Source organism: Acartia tonsa, chromosome 8, assembly GCF_053477335.1.
Source record: "Acartia tonsa isolate MP-2025a chromosome 8, ASM5347733v1, whole genome shotgun sequence".
Classification (NCBI taxonomy): domain Eukaryota; kingdom Metazoa; phylum Arthropoda; class Copepoda; order Calanoida; family Acartiidae; genus Acartia; species Acartia tonsa.
Genome location: NC_137267.1, coordinates 23,778,429 through 23,784,428, shown reverse-complemented (window position 1 = coordinate 23,784,428; position 6,000 = coordinate 23,778,429).

Below are 6,000 nucleotides of genomic sequence, written 5' to 3'. Positions count from 1 at the left end.
TGGTTCAAAAAGTGTCACTTTCGCCCCCCCCTTTGACTCTCCCCTCCTCAATTACCCTCTAGATGCCTCTGGGGGCGTAGCCGCTAATTGATGTGTACATCTCCAATGAAGATACACAAAAATACCCTTTTGTCGATTACAATTTATAGTTGAAACGTTTGGACACTCAACTGACAAATCAAAATTCGTTAAAAGTCCCCAAAGTTGTTAAGCCAACGAATACCTAATAGAACGTTATCATAAAACTTTGGGGACTACTGCATTATCTTTTTATATTGTACTTGTGTCCAAATATAAATTAACCCTAAAAGCTGACTATAGAGTAACACAGTAGCATTTACTAAAAAGACTTATTCATATTTCATGTCCATTTTTTGAACGTCTTCGAGTTTCTTCTTCCATTTATGGTATTATCACAGATATAGGGAGTGAGAAATAATACAAAACAGATGTTAATATTAATTTGGAAGATTTCTCCAATTCATTATTGAGTTTCTTAAGTACGTTTTTAAATCTAATATTCTAAACTAAAAGGATGTCTGTTTGTATGAATGTCCTCTTAGATCTCGTAAGCGACCGAGCCCATAGATTAACAAATTTCAGGGGGAGGGGGATTACATACATTAATCCCGGGTAGGTTCAAGGCTATTTGGTGATAGGAAAAAGGTGGAGGGGGGGAGGGTTATATTAAGATCCCTAGTAAAAAAATTATCCCTCAAAAATCATTTTTGTATAAAAAAAGAATAAATAATGTAGTGGGATTACCCCACCACCCCTAAAGGCTAAAAGCCGCACAGCCATTAATAAATTGTAAAAGGTAGTTATTTACTTATTATTGCATCCCTGGTGAAAATAAAAAGCCCAGAGATAAAAGACATTAAAATAATCACGGTTCCAAAACCACGAAGGACACAAGAGGCGCACAATTTTTTTTTTTTGCATAAGTAACAAGGAAATAAATAATGGCTCGGCAGCTGCTTACGCATTCAACCGCCACTTTACAACAAACCAGTGCCCGTAAATAACAACCCGATCGCAACAACATCTAATTATAAAAAAATTTAAGTTGCATGAACTTATGACCCAACAGGATCGTTATTAAAACAAATTTCACCCAAAATGCAGCCGCAAGTGGAACAGTAAGTTGTTGCCAGGCTTTATAAAAATAGATAAAAAGACAAAATACAGTAATAACAAGGATGATAACACCCTTAAAAGTTAAGCTCTGAAATGGTAGAAAAAACGAACTTTAACACTTGGAGACTGTCATAACTGAATAATCAGAATATAAATGTATAAAAGTCGACACAAAATTAAAAGTAAAGGGGGGGGGGGTAAAATGTGGTGACTCGTGCCACGACATACCAGCAATTTTATTTTGGGTGCTACTCCCTTAGTTTTAGAGATAATTGGATGAAATCTTTTGGGCTGGGTCACTAATTACCCCAACTATTGGTATCTTTAAAAAAAAACGGCGGCGGGACCGCCGCTCCCGCCGTCCGCCGCCGTTTTCCGCCTCCACCAAAAAAAAATTTTTTATTGCATTTCTCGCCGAATTAGGCAATTTGAGACCATGTTATTTTTTTCAAAAATTTTTACCCTTACAAGCACCCCTGCGGGGGGACTTAGTCATTTTTTTCAAATTCTCGCTTATCAAGGTATATCTTAAATTCAGTGCTACTCCTGTGCTTTTAAAGATATTGAAAAAAAAACCTTTTTAGGTAGGTCAGTAAAAAATATTTGAATAAAAAATGGCGGCGGGACCGCCGCTCCCGCCGTCCGCCGCCGTTTTCCGCCGCCACCAAAAAAAAAAAATTTTATTGCATTTCTCGCCGAATTAGGCCAATTGGAATCATTTGAGACCATGTTATTTTTTTCAAAAATTTTTCCCCCTACAAGCAACCCTGCGGGGGGACTTGTAGGGACTTAAATACAGTATGCTACTCCCTTAGTTTTAGAGATAATTGGATAAAATCTTTTTGATTGTGGAAATTTTTGAAAAAAATAACTTGGTCTCATATTATTCCAAATTGCCTAATTCGGCGAGAAATGAAAAAAAATTTTTTTTGTGGCGGCAGAAAACAGCGGCGGACGGCGGAAGGGGTGCTTGTAAGGGGAAAATTTTTTGAAAAAAATAACATGGTCTCAAATGATTCCAAATTGCCTAATTCGGCGAGAAATGCAATAAAAAAAATTTTTTTTTGTGACGGCGGAAAACGGCCCGCCGCCGTTTTTTTTTAAAGATACCAATAGTTGGGGTAATTAGTGACCCAGCCCAAAAGATTTCATCCAATTATCTCTAAAACTAAGGGAGTAGCACCCAAAATAAAATTGCTGGTATGTCGTGGCACGAGTCACCACATTTTACCCCCCCCCCCCTTTCTTGAAAAACTGCTTTAATACAGGATAATATTTAAGGACATACTTACATTTTTAGACTTGTTATAGAGATGCTTCGCTTATTATATAGATATATAGGACAATTCTAACGAAAAAAGCTATCCGTTGCGGACGGACGGACACACTTAATTATAGAAAAGCTTCGCCTTCAATAAGATTATTAAACATTAAGTGCACAAAATACTTGAATGTTAAGCTAAACATGGATGACAACAGCCATAAAAACGAAGCTCTTACAGACAGAGTAGAATATTCTGTTACAAAATTGCTTTAACACAGGACAAGAACATTTATATGACTTTATAGAGAAGTTTCGCTTATAATATTGTACCTTGTTTCCATATGAATCAGGATTTAAAAAATCAAATGAATGGGATAATAATATCTTACAAATAAATGTTAAACAGGTTAAGATCAGCATGTTTAAGATGGACGTATATACTTTCTAGAAACTATTATAGGGCTATACTTTCTCAAATGTACCTCTCTGTTACAATAATCATCATGCAAAATCAATAGATCAACATGTCATTGTATATATAAACGATAAGAGCTATTAGACGGATGGACTTAACCTAATTTTAGAAAAGTTTCGCCTTTAAAATTTAAAATACAATCTTAAGTTGTCTGTATGCATTAATATTCTACCAAAACTTCCTATAAAAGATTGAAAATTGTCAATTTTATCCTATTTATACAAGAATGCAATTTTAAAGTGATTTTTATTAAAAGTAAACAACTTAAGTTTGTCTAAGTAAACATAGATTAACCATAAAAGTAAAATATTCACACACAATATTTCAAGTTGATGTAGAGTATATCACGTTAATAACAAGGACAATTATTTACAACTAAACAAACTAACTATTTGCTATAAAATAAAGTATTTAGCAGTGTAGAGGCGTGCAGAAGGTGGTTATACAATATACATACACCCCCATGGCAAAATTAAGGGGTTTGGGTACACCCTTTAGATGACCATGCACCTAAAAAGGTTCTTCTCCCCCTTAAAAACGCAGTGGGGTTTTAAGGTAAAAAAGCACACACCCCTTTAACTTAAAGGGAAGCTAGAGTAATAAATATGTCAATTTTACAGAACAGTTTTTTTAAAATAATCTTTAATATTAAATTCTTATATAAAAGTAACAGGGTGGCCATCTGTCTGTATGTATCGTAGCCAACCGCAGAACCGATAAGGTTTTCCTTTCCAATATAGCTTCTTTTTTTTTTGGGGGGGGGGGTATCACTTCCCTCCTAAGAGAAGTCGAACCTTCGTTTATTTTTATTTTAAAAACTAAAATTGAAAATGTGGGGGAGTCGCCACCCCCACTTCACCTGAAGTGCCCCTGGAGTCCTCTAGGGGCTTAGCCGCTGGTGTTAAATATAGGGGTTGATCGTATTTCCCCTTCTCTTCTAAGAAAAACTATTAAATTATAAAGTCAATTATGAAAAAAGAAAACATAAATAAATGATATTTTGCCCCTATAAATTCAACTGTGTGAAATATCGAAAATGTGAAGGAGAAACGGGAAGTAATTACATCCCATTTTGTTTCTTAGGGCAATACAGACAAATAAGAATAAGTAAATCAGCAAAAAATATTATATTTATAAAATTTTACACATCAATTGTTTCTATAAATAACGCAGCAAGAAAAGTAGTAAGAGAGGGGTAGGTTTCTGGTAGAATCCGTATAGGTGCGTGTTTTAAGGCTTAAAAATAGTAGTAGAACGATAATATTCACTAAATATGTGTATTTCTTATTGAAAAGAACTTTAGACAAAAAAATCAAAAAGTTAACATAAATTTTTATCGTTCTACAACTGTTTTTAACTTATAACACATAACCTTTACGGATATTACCAGAAATCTACCCCTCTCTTTGTTATTCGGTTATAATGACATCAAATATTCAAAAAAAATATATATATATTTTTTATTCATTTTTACTTACAACCCTGCTTATAACAACCAGGTGAATATAGGTTTATTGATACATTATTAAGTCCTTCTTCTTGTACTTGTAATAGACAAGCCTTGGCTTCTTTAAAAAAATGTTTTATATAGGGTCAAGCGGGGCATTAACCGGTAAGGGGCATTACCGGTAATTTTTTACCCACCTTCAGAAAATGACATTTTTCTCCATGTTCTAATCGACTGACAGAAAAAAATATTAAAGCAAATTTGTTCCTTATTAAATTGCCTACAAAAAAGTATAAAATGAAATTTTTGTGAGATGAATTTTAAGGGTACTCTTGGGTCTCAAAGTCGGACGAAAAATTTTTTTTTCAAAAAATTTTCAAAAATTTTTTCATCTAGGTGTATAAAGATCGACCTACACAAAAATTTTTAAGACCTAGAACTGATCCGTAAAAACCTTTTGAACTAAGAATTGCACGCTCTTTCCAAATCCGTTGAGAGCTTAAATGTAGAGTTAATATTTTTTTTCAAAAATGACTAAAGTTCGCGCGGGGTATTTTTCGGTAACGTCGAAAAAAAAATTCAAATTTGATTTTTAAGATAAATTTTCAGGTTTTCTTTAATAAAATCTAAAATTTAATATGGGCTTTTAAAGAATTAGGCCAAAAAGTGAATAGAACAGGTTTTTTTATATAAAAAAATTAAAATTTTTTTTTTAAAGAAAATTTTTGTGAAAAGAAATCGAAATTTCTCGTCTTTTTAAAAAGATGATTTTTGACATAGAAGAATAGTCCGATCTTTATGAAAATTTTTGTGGATAATCCCTATAACCTATACTAATTATGATTATTTATGTTTGACTGGCCGTTTGGCCGTTTTTCATCGATCTTTTTTAGGTTGAAAAGACGTTACCCACAATGCCCCACCGTGGGGCATTTATCGGTAATTTCTTTGAGTCCAATTATGACAAACTTCTAAAAGTCCTAGGATAACGTCCTATTAGGACCTGATAGTCCTTTCCGTAAGCTTTCTAATGGTCTTGGTCCCATTTAAAAATATTAATATTTACCCCATTTTTTTTTTCAAGAAACCAAAAAAATTACCGGTAATGCCCCGCCTCACCCTAGTTAGTTAAAATTTAGTGTCATTGTTTTATTTATTATTTATTTATTCCCTTATCTAAGTTGCGATATGTTTCTCTGTATTTTCCAATAGGACATTTTCCCTTTAAACAGCGTAGCTAACCTTTACTTATTGTAGAATCGTCAGTATGTCCTAACGTCATAGTTTAATAAATAAGTATTATGCTTTATTAAAGTTAAAAATTATTGTCTACCATTTCTGTTCGCCACTCTAACTAAATTTATTTGTTTTTCCCAGGGATCTAAAGGGATAAGACTCAAAAATGGCCGAAAATTGATGTACATCCCAAAGATGATACACAAAAATACCCGGTCTGTAGATTACAATTAGTGGTCTAAAGTCTAAACGGTTGAGCACTCAACTTGAAGAACAAGCAAATAAATATTTATTTAAAGCCCAAGAGTTAGTTATCCAACGAATAAGAAAACGTTTTTATTATACTTTGGGAGTCTAGTGTAATAAACAGTCCTTTCATTCCTTAGTTTACCCGTGTCAAAAAAAGCTTTACTCGGGTGTTATATGAGACAAGTTCGTAAG